At 43.8% G+C, this 19,491-nt stretch overlaps 1 long non-coding RNA gene across 1 annotated transcript in view; it reads left to right on the top strand.

Annotated features, from left to right (window-relative positions):
- Nucleotides 1–7,956: 7,956 nt before the first annotated feature.
- LOC137340201 (uncharacterized) overlaps nucleotides 7,957–19,491 on the top strand; it is a 46,295-nt gene continuing 34,760 nt past the window's right edge. The window contains exon 1 of the long non-coding RNA XR_010966738.1: nucleotides 7,957–8,212. This is a non-coding gene — a long non-coding RNA (uncharacterized lncRNA). The remainder of the gene's footprint in view (nucleotides 8,213–19,491) is intronic.

The raw sequence follows: 19,491 nt of genomic DNA on the forward strand, positions 1-19,491 counted from the left end.
AAAGGAACTATTTAACTCTTCCATCTGCCATGAGCCTAAATATCATTAAAACGGAAGCTCTTATTTACAAGGGTCTTCATGCTTGTAGAATACATGGGATTCTAACTCACTGTACACTGACTACCTTTGTGTTATGTTGTCAGATGCTCAACTGCTCCAGTAACTTATAACTGTCTTTTCCCTTTACCCCAAAAACCTTGAACAGAGCAGAGAGAAACAAAAGATGGACAGTGCAGGAGAATAAAGGACAGACTGACTCAGAGGCGAGTGCACTACCACTTAGGATTTTAAGGTATGATCTGAAAGGTGTTTAAAACATACTTAAGAGCAAAAACCTTTATGCCATTTTTCAATATCTGATATAATTATGAGCGATAGTTTTTAGTCGTAATGAACTTCTTTTTATGAATAACAAAGCAATAAAAATAGGAGTCTGACCATCTTGGGTGATAAAAGCCAAAAAGTTGAGGAAAACATGACTAATATAGGAGAAGAAATTACAAGTAGGTCAAATATATATTTAGTACAGCATTCAAGCATAACCGCTTAAGTCAAGGGGATATAACAGTGTTGTGCTGACCTACATTCAGCAGTCCAATAATTAAATCTGATAACTGCAGCAAAGGCTGCAACTAGAATAACCAGCGCACTCATGCAGGTAGAGATCACACATGCATAAAGATCAGTCAATTAAAATGGTTAATTTTTCAAATCTTCCTTTCATGTGAAAATAATGCATCTTGATTGTTAAGGCGTCAACCGTTTGCTGAATAAAGTAGCTCCTATAATATGCCCGATGCAGGTTAAATTGTCTTGCTGACAAAAAAAATCGAAGTCCCATTGTTTTGCCAAGGAAAGGTATAATATTTTACGAATCCCTCGTAAACAAATATAGGAATGATGGAAGTTTAGATGTTTTATTAGTCTCTTATTAAACTGAAGCCTAACTGTCACTTTTTTATAAGCACAGCTGGTTACTCTAGGTGGTTTTCCCTATGATGAAGGACATAGTGAGCAAGTATTATCTGAATGCAGCTGATGTGTTACCTGACTGTGAAAACTGATTCTGCTGCTTCTGAATGATGGCCAGACAGGCTATGTGTGACTCCTACGCAGTCATTGATCATTTTGGAGATGGCTCGGGCAAATACAATCTATAGTGAGCACCAAATGTTAGCCTGCAAGTTATGGTCATGTTTCAGTGTGTATACAGCTCCCTTCTATTTGCAGATGATAGAATCATAGGAACATACGAACATACCAACAATGATCCTCTGGTCCATCCAGCCTGTACCACACAATCATCATACCTTGTGTATCACAATATATACACTCCCCACCCTACACCATGTGATCTCCTGGGAAAGGCCAAAAACCAGATAAAAACCCAGGCCAATTGGGGGAAAAATCTGGGAAATTCCTCTCCGACCCCTTTGGCGATCGAAACTAGTCCAGGAGATCATTCTGGCCCTGATAATTCTATGCATTACATTATCTACCCTTTCTAAGAGGTGATCTCCGCCCCAGCCAGAAACAGGTCCAGCTCTCGACTGAACAAATTCAGCGAATGGGCATCCATCGCCCGAGCCGGCAGCCTGTTCCAGAGGTCCCGTGTTCTCTGGGAAAAGGACCACCTCCTGACATCTAACCTCGATCTGATCCTGTACAACTTAAAATTGTGACCCCTGCTCCTCCCGAACGTATTTAATTGGAACAAACTGTCAACTGGAACACAATCTATTCCCGTCATCATCTTATAAATCTCGATCAGATCACCCCTAAGTCTACGCTTCTCTAAAGTGTAGAGTCCCAGCTCTTTTAGCCTATCTTGATAACTAAGATGTTTTAAATGGGGAATTAGTCTAGTGATTTTCCTCTGCACCCTTTCCAAAGCCTCAATATCACCCACCATGCGAGGAGTCCAAAACTGGACACAGTATTCCAAATGAGGCCTGACCAAGGTCTAGTACAGGACAAAATAATATGCTTGGTCTTATGGTCAATTGTCCTATAAATGCACCCTACACCCTATTTGCTCAAGCTATCACTTCACAGCATTGCTCATGAACCCTGAGAAACCTATGCACTAGAACAACCAGATCTCTTTCTTTCTCCACCTGCTTTAATGCTTTTCCCTGAAGGGTGTATGTATGTTGAGTATTTGTCCTGCCCACGTGCATAACACAGCACTGCTCCAAATTAAACATCATTTGCCAGTCACGAGCCAAGTCCCCCAACACATCAAGATCTGCCTGAAGCAGTCGAGCATCATCTACAGTCCTGACACTTGCACAGATCTTGGTATCATCTGAAAATTTCCAGATTGTACCCCCAACACCTACATCTAGATCATAAATAAAAGTAGTAAAGAGCAGTGGTCTCAACACCGATCCTTGTGGGACATCTCTGGTGACCGGTCTCCAAATAGATCTAAATCCAACTATAACTACTTTATGCCTACATCCTTCCAGCCAGTTCTCAATCCAGCTCAATATATTACCACTAATACCAATCAAAGCATCTTGTGTTGTACCTTATCGAAAGCTTTTTGGAAGCCGAAGTAGACAATGTCTACTGGGCTTTCCTCACCCACCAACTTGGTGACTTCTTCAAAAAATATAATCAAATTTATTAGACATGATTTTTTTTTTGAAGCCATGTTGGGTGTTCCCAGTATCTCTATTCAAGTAGTCATATATTACATCTCTAATGATTCTCTCAAGCACCTTTCCTATTACTGATGTCAAACTAATGGGTCTGTAGTTAGCCAGGTCCGTCTTGTCTCCTTTTTTAAAGATGGGGACTACATTATCCTCCTTCCAGTCTACGGGAACCATCCTAGAGTGCAGTGAGCTATTAAAAATACAGGCAAGGGGCTTGCACAGTACATGTCCCAATCATTGACTCATACAGCACAGAAGGAGGCCATTCAGCCCATCATGCCTGTGCCAGCTCTTTGAAAGAGCTATGCAATTAATCCCACTCCCCTGTTCTATCCCCATAGCCCTGTAAACTTTTCCTTTTCATACATAAATTTTGTCAGCAGCGAAGTTAAAGCATTTGAAAAGGAAGCACAGCAAGAGTTAATCATACTCCGATGGTATTGAGGTAGCATATGGCTTACTCTTTATAGGCTTACACTGATAGCTGCAGCAGAGTCAGTGTATAATTGTCTCCTGTCATACACAATCACTCTTCATTTGAAAGTTTGCATATGTTACAGCATTATGCAGTATTTCCTGATGCTTACAGTTCCATGTCACCCTCAGTACACACAATTCACTGGTTTCTTAAAGGAGAAGTCCTTAAACTGACCTAATGTTTGCTGTAAAAATCACAAGGCTCACTAATATCCTTTTAGGGAAGGAAACCTGCCGTCCTTACCCACCCTTATGTGGTTGAGTCTTACCTGCCCTCTGAAATGGCCTAACAAGCCACTCAGCTTATCAAAATCGCTACCAAGTGGTTCAAGAAGAAGGCCCACCATCACCTTCCCTCAGGCCAAACAGGGGTGGACAATAAATGCCGGCCTTGCTAGCGATGCCCACATTGAGAATGAATTAAAAGAGAGCTTCTCTCAAAGCGGGGTAAGTTCACCTCAACCTGTACATGCGGGTGTTTGAGGGAATCAGCAGATTGGCACAGAACACCTCAAGGGCAGCCTGACCTACCTGGAATCCTTCCATTGGCACTCTTCTTTTCCAAATAGATCAGATCGGGGGATTTCCGTTGAGAAATCCGTTGGCGGCACCAGCGGTGCTGATGGGAAAAAAAAGACGCAGTACAACTATTGGCATAAAAGCTTACGAGGACCTAACTGCCAGCAAGAAAAACAAAACAATACAAAAGAACAAAACCGTCCACAAAATGGTTGAAATACAGTCACCTTAACATTACTGTATGTTCTTTCCATGCACGTCTGCCTAGCACTTGTCCACAACCATGGGAATAGTTAGGAATGGATGCCTTGCGTGTGTAAACATCAGAAAATGGCGGGTAGGATGTTCCAAACACATTTTAAGATTTAAATGAAGTCCTTGCCTGTTTGTGCTCGGTGCCCCCTGTCTCCAGTGTTCCACGTGTCAGTAAAATGGCTGGAGATCCAACACTATCGCCCACTCACTCCTCCGATTAGGTTCACCTGATTTACATCCATTAATTGGGTAAACCCAATCAGAAAACCCAAGTATTGTTGGGATAAAGCCAAGAGAGGTTTACCCTGTATCTAATTTATTCTCTACCCATTATATATATATTTATTTATTTACATAGAGGGCAGTTAAAATGTGAAATTCTCTGCCAGAAGGAGGCCATTCAGCCCATCGTGCCTGTGCTTGCTCTATGGTGGCGGGGGGAGATGAGGAGAAATTTTTTTACGCAGCGAGTTGTAATGATCTGGAATTCACTGCCTGAAAGGGTGATGGAAGCAGATTCAATGGTAACTTTCAAAAGGGAATTGGATAAATACTTGAAAAGGAAAAAATTTAGGGCTATAGGGAAAGAGCGGGAGTGGGACTAATTGGATAGCTCTTTCAAAGAGAAAGCACAGGCACGATGGGCTGAATGGCCTCCTTCTGTGCTGTATGATACTATGAATCTATGGCATCTTTACCTTGAAGAGTACTCACTAAAAAAAAAAGCACTTCAGTGGATATACTTCTGGTCAGTACGTGCAAATTTTAAGAATACAGGAAGAAGGACAGAACTTGCACTTTATATAGCGTCTTATTGTGTCCTCAGTACATCCCAGAGTGTTTCACATCCGATGATACCCAATTCTGTGAAGGCAAAATGCTACCTGACACATCCCACTGATGAGCTCCAGAGCACTGTACTGTTGCTAGGGAGAACATCAAAAATTCTCTATGGGGTTTGCACTGTTTGTGGTGCCACCTTATTTTATAAACAAAGCACGTTAATGACATAGCAACAAAACTAGAAATGTTAGCAGCTGAACTGCAGCTCCGAAAGAAGCCAGTGTAAATAGTTCATGCTTAGATATGTATATAGACATGTAGAGGGCACCAGGTTTTGACATGCATAGCACTAATATTGTGTTGCACACTATTTTTATTTGTGAGTTGTGCACTAGTAATGTAAGGAATCTTACAACACCAGGTTATAGTCCAACAGTTTTATTTGAAAATCACAAGCTTTCGGAGGCTTTCTCCTTCGTCGGACGCAAGGTTGACATCCTTGCGTCCGATAGGTGTGAATGCCCCCCACCACATTGTAAAGGGTAGGTGGGGCTCTTTAGCCTCCGTTGTAGCCCACCTAGGGGAAGGTACTCTGAAGATAAAAACTGTGAGGAAGGCAACGGGAAACCACCTCAGTTACTCTTTCCTAGTAAGTAGCTCAAGGACCTCTTGACAGAAGTTATGTTAAACTTGTATAGAACCTTGGTTAGACCACACTTGGAGTACTGTGCACAGTTCTGATCTCCATATTACAAAAAGGATATAGAGGCACTGGAGAAGGTGCAAAAAAGACTTACAAGGATGGTACCAGAACTGAGAGGTTATACCTATCAGGAAAGACTGAACAGACTGGGGCTCTTTTCTCTAGAAAAAAGAAGGCTGAGAGGTGACCTGATAGAGGACTTTAAAATTATGATGAGATAGACATAGAGAAGATGTTTCCACTTGTGGGGGAGTCCAAAACTAGTGGTCATAAATATAAGATAGTCAACAATAAATCCAAGGAATTCAGGAGAAACTTCTTCACCCAGAGAGTGGTTAGAATGTGGAATTCGCTACCACAAGGAGTAGTTGAGGTGAATAGCATAGATGCATTTAAGGGGAAGCTAGAAAAGTACATGAGGGAGAAAGGATTAGAAGGATATGTTGATAAGGTGAGATGATTTAAGGTGGGAAGAGGCTTGTGTGGAGCATAAACATCGGCATAGACCTGTTGGGCTGAGTGGCCTGTTTCTGTGCTGTAAGTTCTAAGTAATTTTATGTATTGTGTGAGATTTGAGTTAGGACCTGCCCTAGGGCAGAACACAATGGACAGACAGACGGTATATCAACACACTGTGCAACGGAGGTTGGGACACAGGTACAAACCTGTGGGATTTCACAGACTTGAGTTCCCTGTGTTATTGTTTAGCCGCTCCCCCAGAGACAGGGAAGGAAAATGAGGTGACAAGTTTGCCTAGGCTCTCGTACAAATCCTAGTGACCAATTATAGGGCAGCTCCACCAACTTCCCCGCCCCCAGTCCCAAGATGCTTCACCTGAGTCCAACTCCACCATACTCCTTAGCTTTTCCCCTAGCTCCTTCCAGTCATCATCAGACTCATGAGGACCACCACCTGGTACGCTTAACCCCTTCCTGATGCAACTTCTCACCTCTCAGCTACCTTCCCTCACTGACAAACCCCAACTCATCTAGAGCCTCACCACCTGCATCCTATCGTGTGCCAAGACCACTCAGCCCCATTCCGACTGATCTCCACTTGCTCACCTTTCCCCAGTATATTGATTTCAAAATCCTGCTGCTCATTTGCAAATCCCTCCATGGCCTTACTGCAGCATAACCTCTACAAACGGCCCGGCAGCGTGTAAATGGGGCCCAAAAGGTACATGGAGCAGCACCGAGGACCAGAGACAAAGGAGACGATGGGGCGATGAATCTGCTTCCACCACCCTTTCAGGCAGTGCATTCCAAATCATAACTACTTGCTGCGTAAAAGAATTTCTCCTCATCTCCCCACTGGTTCTTTTGCCAATTATCTTAAATCTGTGTCCTCTGGTTACCGACCCACCTGCCAGTGGAAATAGTTTCTCCTTATTTACTCTATCAAAACCCTTCATAATTTTGAACACCTCGATTAATTCTCCCCTTGACCTTCTCTGCTCTAAGGAAAACAGCCCCAGATTCTCCAGTCTGTCCACATAACTGGAGTCCCTCATCCCTGGTAGTATTCTAGTAAATCTCCTCTGCACCATCTCCCAAGCCTTGACATCCTTCCTAAAGTGTGGTGCCCAGAATTGGACACATGCTCCAGTTGAGGCCTAACCAGTGATTTAAAGGTTTAGCATAACTTCCTTGATTTTGTACTCTATGCCTCTATTTATAAAGCCCAGGATCCCGTATGCTCTTTTAACAGCTTTATCAACTTATCCTGCCACCTTCAAAGATTTGTGCATGTGAACCCCCCAGGTCTCTCCGTTATTATTGAAGTTATGATTAGAATTTTCAATTGTAGCCCCGTGTCATTTGAGGAGCTTAGTTAAAATCTGATGGCGTTTTTAAAAGTTACTGAGGTAACAAAAACAGGCCACGCGTGCGGTTCTGAGCGTGCTGATTTTTAAAAGGAAATGGGTGGGGTTTGTGTGGAAGATGCTCAGTTAATTTGGCGATAGTCTGACACTGCTGCTTGCCTAGTGGGCTCAGTAAGGTTAATGCACCACACCGTGCGGGACTGAGCCACACAAGCCAGGAAGATCCCAAACCCACCATCTGTCCTGAGGTAGATCGAGGGGCCATGATTTTTTTTTCTCTTGCAAATAGTAAGTGTGAGAAGCATCTGACAGGAGAATTATGGATTTCCAAAATACTCTCTAAAAAAACCTTTTGTTTCCACACCCTGTTACTGTGTAAGTTCAGCCTGAATAGTTTTTTTATTCACCAAGATTATCCATTTTTTTCACAACAACGTCAGAGACGTTGTAAGTAAATAATTAAAAAAATATTAATCTGGAGATAATCGTGGACTGAAGTACCTCGAATGGAAGGTCAGCAAAGGTCAAGTTACTGAACTCACCAATTAACTATCCATTAGGAAAAAAATGCCCAGCAACCATTATCTGATCTTCCCATTACCAGGTCACGTGTGGTTAGTAGGGAGAGGGCCTGGCTCTGGAATTTTCCACAAGAAAAATATATTTTCCACAAAACCCTCATGCTGTCAGAAATACATTGTGCAAGAAATAATTAAGTGGTTAAGGCTCACCAATGAATTATGGCCGCTCGAGTGAAGTACTGGTGCCTGTGGAATAGTACACTTAGAAAGGAGACAATGGTGGGAATTTTAACTCTCAGATGGAAAGCCAGGGGCGGGGGACACAGAACCTCCCGCTCAGGAGTCGCTGTGGGAAGGCCCATTTTAACAGCCAGGCCTTATTAACATCCCGCCGGCCAAAATGGGTATAAGCAGGCTGCTGGCATGTGAAGATCCGGAGGTCCAGAGGCTTCTAACTGGCACTCAGGTAAGTCGGGGGGGAGGAGCAAGGGTTGTCAAATCTGGTTGGACGTATTCCTGGAGGTTTCATCACATGACCTCCCACCTCCAACCGCCCCGACCCTCACGTTCGCGCCATTGGTCGGCCAACACGGCCATCCTCGCGGTGCCCCACCTTCCCACGGCCAATTGGTAAACAAACAGACTCTTCGTTACCCAATGGGATGACTCTTGACTCTCAGACAAACAACTATTTTTCCCCATCTCCAGTATTTTTATAACTAGTCTTCAAAGAAAATGAAAAAAAAACACAATTCTTTATTATTGCCCCTATGATTTTTCTCCTGGGTTTCTCACAGCAGTGTCCTGGAGATTAATCTTCAATTCCTGGACACTCCAGGTCTTTCCTGGCGGGTTGGCAACCCTAGAAAGGGGGAGGTTGGGGGGACAGGAATTTGGCAGGTTTTGCGTGTGGGAAGGGGGAGGAGACAGAAATTCGGCAATGTTCATGCGTGGGAAGGAGGGGAGCCTGGGTAGATAGAGGCCCAGGCTTTCCTTGTGGGGCTGGGAGGAGCATTCCTGATCCTCTTTGCCCCACAAAGAAAAGCTTTTTACTCATCTTTCGGAGTCTCCGGTGGGTGTCTGGTTGAAGCAACCACAGTGGTCGGTCCGGCCTGTAGGCAGTTAAAATTGCATCTGAGCAATAGGACCCCAATTAACACATATTAATGAGGTGTCCGCCTGACTTAGGGAGATGCCTGAACCGCCCTGCATTAAAATCGCTGCAAGGGGCAAAAGCAGAGTGGGAAAAAGAGCCCCTAATGTGTCAGGAATAAAGGCAAGGGAAAAAACTGTCATTCAGGAAAGAAATAACGGCCTGGAGTGCAGAGTTTAGTCTGTGTGTGTGGAGCCATTTTATTGTCTCATGACCTTTGGCTTTGTTCCGCCTAATTACTTAAATAACCACTCTACAAGATAAAACCGCACACCATGGACCTTGAATGCAAATGTACACATGCAGGAGGTTAAATTCCATAACCCCCGAATCCGGGCGCAGGGGTCGTGGGTGTGCGATTAACCCGTGCCCAGTCGTTGCAATGCAGGCAGCACGTGAGATTCGTGCTGCCTGGTCATTTACCTGATTCCGGTGAGTAGCCAGGCCTAGCTGCGTTGTTCAGTGACTTCTCACCAGCAGGGAGGCTCTGATATTGTGCACGGCAGCCTGCACCTCTCATTTGCAAAATATAAGATACAAGTCCGCTCAGAGTCTGAACGGAGATCAGACATCGCACACGTAAAACACAGATGCAGGTCCCATCCCTATGTTTACAAACTGTTGAGTTATGTTAAACCATTGAATAAAGGTTGCGCACTACTAAATCCCACAACCTCCAATCTGCACTCCAGGCCTCACCAATCTGCTGATCTGAGTTTGTACCAGGCCTGCGAGAGAGCGTGCACCAAGATTCTCTGATGATGCACTAGAGGCCTTGGTGCAAGAGGTGAACAGAAGGAGGAGCATCCTATATCTGCAGGGGGGGAGGGGGGCAAGAGGCCCTCCAGACATATGCTCCCAAGGCAGTGGGAGGCAGTAGGTGGATGAAGCCAATGCCAGGCGCATAGCACCACGAATATGGATGCAGTGCAGGAAGAAGTTCAATGCTTTGACGTGAGTGGTCAAGGTGAGTGAGGTCAACTGTCAAGTGGCGTCTCCTACCAACTGTACCACTGACCACATCCACTGGTCCATGGACTACACCCCCCATCACCCACATACCAACAAACTCTCTCATGCAGTACTCAACTCTTCCAATCAGATGCTTCCTCTCACCCCCACACATTACCACTGATGCAATCCGCACACCCACAAGTCACAGGTCATACACACTGGCAGCTATTCAACCATGACAGGCACATCACCTAAACATCCTGCAGCACACTCACTGACACACGTCCCGCTTTCTTGCAGGAGAAGGCGGCGCATAACAGGCGGCAGCAAGTGATAGTGGCTCCATGCAACATGAACCTGCTGTCCTCTCTCAGGGTGACAGCACCCCTGCCACTCCGCCAGTGCCTTTGCTGTTGCCTGTTAGCTAGCCAGCCCACTCCCTGTAGAGTGTTGAAATTTAATTATAGGAAGATAGGAAGATAGGAACAGGAGTAGGCCATATAGCCCCTCAAACTTGTTCCATCATTCAATGAGATCATGGTTGATCTGTGACCTAACCCTCCATATACCCGCCTTAGCCCCATATCCCTTAATACCTTTGGTTAACAAAAATCTATCAATCTCAGATTCAAAATTAACAATTGAGATAGCATCAACTGCCATTTGCGGAAGAGCATTCCAAACTTCTACCACCCTTTGCTTTTAGAAGCGTCTCCTAACTTCATTCCTGCAATTCCTGGCTCTGATTTTTAGGCTATGTCCCCTAGTCCTAGTATTCAAGTATAGGAGACCTCCAAAAATAGGTACAAATCCATCAGCAGCCAGAAGCAATAATTCAGCAACTAACCTGTAAATCCTGCACGGTCCCTTTAAATAGCGCTGCTGGGGGGTTCTCCATGCTGTTTATGAGCTGTTCAGCTGTGCGAGGTTAAGACAATGCATTAGCTGGAGTGTTGAGATCCAATTTCGTATCTGTCCCTTTAAATTAGCATTGCACGCTGATCTAACGCATATTCTCCCTACTTTACATGATGCCGGCGTTCGTTATCTGTGCGTGCGTAAACGTCTTTACCAAAATGTTTAAAACACAATTTTTTTTTTCACGCCCTCATGATTTTTCATCTCCTGTGTCTGAAGGAGTTCACCAATCTTTGATTCAATCTGTGGCAGTATAAATTCACCTGGTGCACAGGGGTCAAAGCAGTCTGTATTCTTCCAGTCAGCATGATATTATCAGCTTCTGCCATTCTGATATGATAAGCATCTCCACGCATGATGCAACCACGCTGTTGCAATAACAGTCCCTCGTGAAGTCAGATTGTGGTAATAATCACTAATGTTGACAATCATAGGATCATACAGCACAGAAAGCACTTTGAGCCCCGGTATCATTCTGGTGAATCTGCGCTGTACCCCTCCAAGACCAGTATATCCTTCCTGAGGTTTGGTGCACAAATCTGAACGCAGTACTCCAGATGGGGCCTGACTAAGGCTCTGTACAAATGAAGCATCATTTCCTCCCCTTTGTAATCCAGCCCCTTTGTGATAAAGCCCAACATTCCATTAGCCTTTTTGATTACTTTTTGTACCTGTGCTGTGGCTTTTAGTGTTTTTTTACTTGGACACCCAAATTCCTTTGCTCCTTCACAGCTCCTAGTCTCCCACCATTAAGAAAATACATATCACACTCTTTCTCTTAATATGTTTATAAAAACTTCTGCTGTTAGCTTTGATATCTCTTGTAAGTTTTTTTCTCATATTCCTTTTTGATGCTCTTAATACTTTCTTTATATCCCTTTGTTGCTTATCAAACTGTCCCAGTCTGCTGGATTTCATTTGTGTAAGCCTTTTCTTTTAGCTTGTTCTCTTACCTTGTTTGTTGACCATGGTTGCTCAACTGCACAAGTGGAGCTTTTGTCTTGTTGGGGTATGTACTGGTTTGGTATCGTACCAAATACTTCTTTGAATACTTCCTTCTGTTTGTCTGTAGCTTTACCCATTAACAGCTCAGCCCAGTTTACTGTTGGTCAATTTATTTCTCTTCCCTTCGATGCTTGCCTTACTTAAATTTAAAACCTTGGTTTTTGACTCTCCTTTCCCCCTCTCAGAGACAGTATCAAAGTTAAAGAAAAGGCTTACACAATTGCAAGAAAAAGTGGAAATCAAATTCGATCATACTATGGTCACTATTCCCGAGATAGTCCCTTACAGTCAGATTGTTAACTAATTCTAGTTCTTGCCAGAAGCATGGTGCTTTTATGGACTCTTGATCAGATCCCAATCTCCCTTTCTTTTTATGTTGGTAGTATATCCCTTTCCCTGTATCAGGACAACTTGAAGTGTCTCAGCAGAGGCATTGTAAGCATCAATGTTATTAGGTTTTAGAGGCAGGCTGAAGGATTTTCTATCCTTTGGAATACTAAGAAAATTACTAGGAAACTGGACCCAGACACTTGTAGCAGAGATGAATCAGAAGGGCGTTGAATGACTGGGGGTAAGGCTGTCTATCACTGTTTCTGAGCCATGGTTATGTATCATTTCAGGGAGAGCACAAAGAACAGCTAAAGGCATCTGAGTTTTTCACATGTTTGACAAGGGATCCTTCAAGTTATCCAGTAGGTATTTAATTACAGCTGAGGCTAGTGTATTGTCTGTCAGTAGCGATTGCCGTATGTCACAAATGTACTTGGCAACTGGAATAGGGTATGTGAGGAGATAGGACAAAAACCACTGGCATATTCTGTGAAGCCAGAGGGGAGTCTGAATGTGTCACTGCATTTGTCATCTGTGGCTGAGTAATTGACTGCAATTGATTGTATTGTCCTTTGATTATTCCAAGGACATCTGCAAGGCTAGCTCCACGTTTTGTAATGAGGACATTCATGACAATGGAAGACATGCCAGTCAGTCTAATGGTCAGTGGAGGGAAAAGTATTAGAGACCATTGTCAAGGACAAAATTAATTCTCACTTGGAGAAGCACAGGTTAATAAAGGACAGCCAGCATGGATTTGTTAAAGGCAAATCGTGTTTGATTAACCTGATTGAGTTATTTGATGAAGTAACAGAGGGGTTTGATGAAGGTAGTGCAGTAGATATTGTATCTTTGGTATTTCAAAAGGCATTTGATAAAGTACCGCATAACAAACTTATTCAGAAAATAGAAGCACATGGGATTAAACGGACGGTGATAACTTGGGTACGTAATTGGCTAAGGGAAAGGAGGCAGAGAGTAATGGTGAACGAATGTTTTTCTGACTGGAGGGAAGTATACAGTGGGGTCCCCTAGGGATCAGTATTAGGACCATTGCTTTTCTTGTTATATATAAATGACCTGGATTTGGGTATAGGGAATAAAATTTCAAAGTTTGTGGATGATACAAAACTTGGCAAAGTAGTAAATAGTGAGGAGAATAGCAGCAGACTTCAGGAGGACATAGGCAGACTGATAAAATGGGCAGACACATGAAAGATGCAATTTAATGTGGATAAATGTAAAGTGATGCACTTTAGGAGGAACAACATGGAGAGGCAATAATCTAAATGGGACTATTTTGAGCAGTTGAGCAACCATGGTCAACAAACAAGGCAAGAGCAGAGGGACCTGGGGGTGCATATTCACAAATCTTTGAAGGTGGTAGGGCAAGTTGCCAAGGTGGTTAAGAAAACGTATGGGATACTTGGCTTTGTAAATAGGGACATTGAATACAAAAACAAGGAAGTCATGCTGAACCTTTACAAATCACTGGTTAGGCCTCAGCTGGAGTATTCTGGGCACCACACTTTAGGAAGGATGTCAAGGCCTTTGAGAGCGTGCAGAGGAGGTTTACCAGGATGATACCAGGGATAAGGGACTTCAGTTATGTGGAGAGATTGGAGAAGCTGGGATTGTTCTCCTTAGAGCGGAGAAGGTTAAGGGGAGACCTAATAGAGGTATTCAAAATTATGAGAGGTTTTGATAGAGCAAGTAGGGAGAAACTGTTTCCTGTGGCAAGTGGGTTGGTAACCAGCAGTCATTGATTTAAAATAATTGGCAAAAGAACTAGAGGGGAAATGAGGAGAAATTTTTTCACACAGAGAGTTGTTATGATCTGGAATGCACTAACTGAAAGGGTGGTGGAAGCAGATTCCATAGGAACTTTCAAAAGGCAATTGGACATGTACTTGAAGAGGACTAATTGGTAGGGTTATGGGGAAAAAGCTGGGGTGTGGTATTAAAAAGGACAACTCTTTCAAAGAGCTGGTGTAGGCATGATGGGCTGAATGGCCTCCTTCTCTGCTGTGCTGTTTCCCTTGATAAGGGGTCGCACATTTAGGACTGAGATGAGGACGAATTTCTTCACTCAGAGGATTGCGAATCTTTGGAATTCTCTACCCCAGAGGGCTGTGGATGCTCAGTTGTTGAGTATATTCAAGGTGAGATTGATAGATTTTGGACTGTAAGGGAATCAAGGGATATGGGGATCGGATGGGAAAGTGGAGTTGAGGTTAAAGATCAGCCACGATCTTATTGAATAGGCCATATGGCCTATTCTTGCTCTTATTTCTTATGTTCTTATGTTCTAAGATTCTAAGATTCAATGCAAGAACTCAGTAAGTCCTTTAAAAACATGAAGACTAGGATGTCCAACTGGTCATCAGCAATGTAGTTAGAGGGAGTTTTGCCAACGTCAGTGCATGTTTGAAAGAGGCTTGCCTGTTTAGGTGATTTAACTCAACTATAATGGCTTTCAGATTCTTCACTTCGATATCTTTATGATCCACAGGAAACCTATTGAAGCGTCATTGGATAAAAAGTAATAGGTACAAACTTTCAGTGGCTGTCTCCCTTACAAGTGACAGGTCTGCGCAATTGAAGCACCACACATCCAATAATAGCTGACAAGTTATGCCCATTTTGAGTTGACCGATTAGGGTGATACTGGGTTGCCCCAGTGTCATCAACAGAAAAACAATTCTACCAGTGCCCACTTTGTGAGGAGATACAACTAATACAATAATTTAAACATAAAATTTGCCAAGTTATGGGATGGAACCTTACTATTATTGTAAAGTTTTCCCAGGTAAATTTTCAGCACCTGTATAGTAGTCTCCATTTCCTTTTCTCGTTCATAGTCCTTTGGGGATTGTGTCCAAATCTCTATGTTCTTAAATATAGACCAAAGTCCATTAGATGACAAATCCAAAAGTAAGAATTGCTTCAGAAGATCCTGTAGAGAGACCATTGTCTCATTGTAAAGCATCTGCCTCTGCCATGTCTATGCTCTGCTTTCATTGGCACAGCTGGCTTCTAAATGTCTCAAGCTGAAAACACCATTCAGGCATATTTCAATAAATTCACTGTCATCGTTTAATAAAGGCTTCAGACTTTAGAACGGAGGTCATTATTGTTTCTTTCGACTCAGCCTTGCTGAGCTCCTGCATGTAGGTCAGCAATTCAGCCTTTGTGAATTTGTAGGTGGCTCTTCTCAATTGGGTTGGATAGCTTTGGCCACCAGGCTCACAGTCTTGATCAAACTTAACTTCACTGCCAAGTCCTTGATCTGAGCTTTCATTCCAAAAATCTTTATACTGAAATGATACAGCACATTCTGTAGCTTTCAGCCTTTATTCTGGACCGAGGAAAATGTGACATTATGGCCCCGATATTTACTGGGAGGCGGGGAGGATGCAGGGGAGGCCAAAAACGGCCAAAGGACCTGGAAATCCCAGGGACATGGAGGTCCTGCCGAATTTAATGGCTGGATCTCATTATCATTTTTTGATCTATAAAAAATTTGCAGGGCTACGGGGAAAGGGCAGGGGAGTGGGACCAGCTGGATTGCTCTTGCAGAGAGCTAGCACGGGCTCGATGGGCCAAATGGCCTCCCTCTGTGCTGTAACCATTCTATGATTCTATGATTCTATGATCCGTTTCCTGCCCAGCAGCCAGCCAAATTGACAGCCTGGCCGGCAGCCAGGACAGAAGACCGGCAGCTGGAGGCCGCAGCCAGGGATCCTTGGGGACTGTCCCCAGCAATCAGGAGGGGTGAAGGTCGGCCAACGTGGTAGGGGAAGGGAAGTTGGCGATCACAGCAATTGGGACGTGGGATGGTCGGCCATTGCAGCTTGGGGGGCGGTGGAAGAAGACGGTCGCGGCAATTGGGAGCAATTTATTGGCTGTGAAGCACTTTTGGATGTCCTGAGGGCATGAAAAGTGCTTTATAAATGAAAGTGCTTTTCCTTCCTTTCAGTGTCAGCCTGATCCTTAATAATGTGAGAGTAGGAGTGCAGTGGTGTAACGATTATGTTAGTGGATTAGTAATCCAGATAAAGAGCATTCAAAATCCCATCATGGCAGTTTGAGAATTTGAATTCAATTTTAAAAATCTGGAAATAAAAAGCTGGTATCAGTAAAAGTGACCATGAAGCTGTCGGATTGTTATAAAAACCCAACTGGTTCACTAATGTCCTTTAGGGCAGGGAACCTAGCATCCTTTCTCCAGTCTCCCGCCAATGACTCTTAACTGCCCTCCAAAGTGGCCTAGCAAGCCACTGAGTTGTATCAAACCGCTACATACCACACGGACTGCAGCGGTCCAAGAAGAAGGCCCACCACCACCTTCTCAGGGCAACTAGGGATGGGCAATAAATGCCAGCCTTGCCAGCAATGCCCACATCCCCAGAATGAATTTTAAGAAAACTTGCAGTCTTCTTAAAAATATTTAACTTTGCAAAATCCTTCACTTTAGTCAGAGTAGTATCCCAGTGCGTTACAGCACATAACCAATTCCCTCTTTCTGTCCAAAACACCATTGTGCTGAACACTCTGCAGCATCTCGTTCAGATTCCTCTTCACCATTTCTTTGTTCTGAATCAGCTGCAGCACAAACACTTATTCAGAGACCTCTTCTCTTGTAGAAAGAGTTGAAAACTGTGGATGTGTTTGGTCATTTCTTCACAAAGTTGGACTCCATGCCTTATTTCCCATTGCCTCCAGAGTTTGAGGCAAAACCCATAATAGTTTCCCTTCCCACTGGTCCTGAAGCAGAGATTTCTCGGACTTCTCCCACAGGTAATCAACTAAAATTGGATGTACCTTTCTCCACGCTTTACCTGTGGCTCAGAGGTAGTTCTCTCGGTCAGAAGGTTGTGGGCTGAAGCCCCAATTGGTCATTGTGGTGCCTGTTTTCCAGGCAGGGACAAAAATGACAAATTTTACAGGGCTAGGAACTGCACCTCAAGGTGGCCTAAAAAATCGACCAACACCATATTGGCCTCTGACGATTTTCAGGCATTCAGAGTGACTGCCTAAAACAGGCGTTGGTCCCTTGCATATGCTAATGAGAGCCCTAACACCTGTTTTAGGACCCCTCTTAGAAACCGGGCTGCCCTGAGCGTGGATGCGGCCTAGCAACTGCCATCAAAAAGGTGTGTACTTTTTTTAAAAGTTTGATGTGAATCCAGTAGGAGCAGGGTTGCTGCTGAATCGTGATCGCATCGCCTCCCACCCCCCCCGTCCCACCTGTTGTCATCTCCCCCCCCACCACCCCCACTCTGGGGCTTACCCGAGGGCCATTGCCGGCGAGCTGGAGAGTGTTGTTTGGCTTATTGAGTAAGGAAAGTCTCACAGCTGAGCCTGTGTTGTTTACACATCTATTCTTCTGGTAGGGGTTGCTGTTTCAAGAGCAGGGCCTTTTTTGTTCCACCCACAGCCCAATTGTTGTCGTTTCCACTGCGGCCCCAGCTACAATTGGTTGACTTACCATAAACAATGGATCAAACCTCCTTGGTCTATATGACAATGTGGCCATTCCACACGGAACAATTACCCTCTGAGAGCCCTACATTGCTCACAATATATTTAAAAAGAGCAGAAAACGCACTATAAAATCACACTGAGAAAGAAAGATGGCAAACTCACAAGCACTTTGAAATCTTGCCTGGAAGGAGAAGGCTCGCCAATAAATGTATCCCTCCTGATGGAATTGTATCTTTAGCCAGATTTAATGGCGGCAAAGTAGCAGATTGGCCCCAACTGGATCATTAAAACTTGGATGTGTTTCAGATGTAGAAGGGCGTGCATGAAATTTCAGCCAAGTAGCTGAATCACTGTTGGATAGGTTACTGAAGACACCAAACTTGAACACACAGATAAACCGGAATTCTTTCTGGTGGGAAACTTTTGTTTTTATTCATTTTTCATTTTTATCTGCCGAAGGCACTGTCCTTTGGTGGGCTGTGGTCCACTAAGTGCTGGCTGCCCCGTGGAACCTCTCCCAAGTGAGCCTTCTTTATGAACGGGCCTGGATAGTAGACGTCCTTTTCCAACTTCCTCACATCCCGATCCCGATCGAGTGCCTCACTTACCATGTATCAGAAATATGGACACACATTGCCTATGATTTCAAGGCTTCCATTATGAGCTGACCTGTACCAGGAGTGCCCAAGGACAAGAAATACCAGCACTCCTGGGCCTGGACAGGAGCAGCAGGCTTCAGGTACGTTACCCCCTGTCCATTGCAGCAAATATTTGCAGAAAAATTGCTGCACCTTAGGCACTTGTGGTAAAAGATTCCTTGTTCATCTTGGTTCTTCCAGTGACAGCCTTCAGTCAATGACTCCCTGTTACCAATTCATCAACCATTGGAAATAATATTTCACTATTTGCCCTCTCATGGCCTTTCACAATTTTGAAAACCTCTATCAGATCCTCATTTCCTACATTGCAACAGTGACTTTACTTCAAAAGTACTTCATTAGCTGTAAAGTGTTTGGGACATCCTGAGGTCGTGAAAGGCTCTATATAAATGCAAGTTCTTTCTCTCTTTTCATTTATCGTCTCTGTTCCAGTGTGTGTAAAAAAAACTACAACTTTTCAAGCTTTCTTTCATAACTATAACCTTTCATCCCAGATATCATTCTATTGAATCTTCACCATGACCTTTCCATGGGTCTTTAATATCCTTCCTGTAAGGAGGTGCCCAGAACTGCACACATATTCCGACTGTGCCCAAACCAACATCTTGTACAAATTCAACATTGCTTCATTGCTTTAATATTCAATGCTTCTATGTATCAAACCAAGTATTTATCCTTTCTACCTGCACTCCCATCTTTAATGGTCTGTGTATCTGCACCCCTCGATCTCTCTGTTCCTCCTCTCCGTTAAAAGTCTTACAATTTAGGGTATACTTCATTTCACTCTTCTTTTCCCCAAAATGTACGACTTCACATTTCTCTGCATTGAACCACTCCAGTAATCTGTCTATGCCCTCTGACAATCTCATGCATTCCTCGCACAGTTTACCACGCTCCTTATTTTGGTATCAGCAGCAATCTTCCACATCATTCCTCTTTTGCCTATGTCCAAATTATTTGTAATAAAGAGGTGCAAGGATGGATCCCCGGAATATACTATCGACATCTACCAATGCAACAAACTCCACTGTTCCCTTCTCTTTGCTTTCTAGCCCCAGGCATCTCTCTATCCTTAGTGTTACATTCCCTGTTGTAGTTGCTGGAGTTAGGTAGCTAGAACGTAAGGAGGTCAGCCAATTATACAAATGGATTGAACTGGTTCTACAGACAGGGCCCTAGAAATTACTGTTAACCATGGGGCAGCAATCGCTCGCGAAATAACGGAGAGCTCAGCAGCGC

Source organism: Heptranchias perlo, chromosome 21, assembly GCF_035084215.1.
Source record: "Heptranchias perlo isolate sHepPer1 chromosome 21, sHepPer1.hap1, whole genome shotgun sequence".
Taxonomy (NCBI): Eukaryota; Metazoa; Chordata; class Chondrichthyes; order Hexanchiformes; family Hexanchidae; genus Heptranchias; species Heptranchias perlo.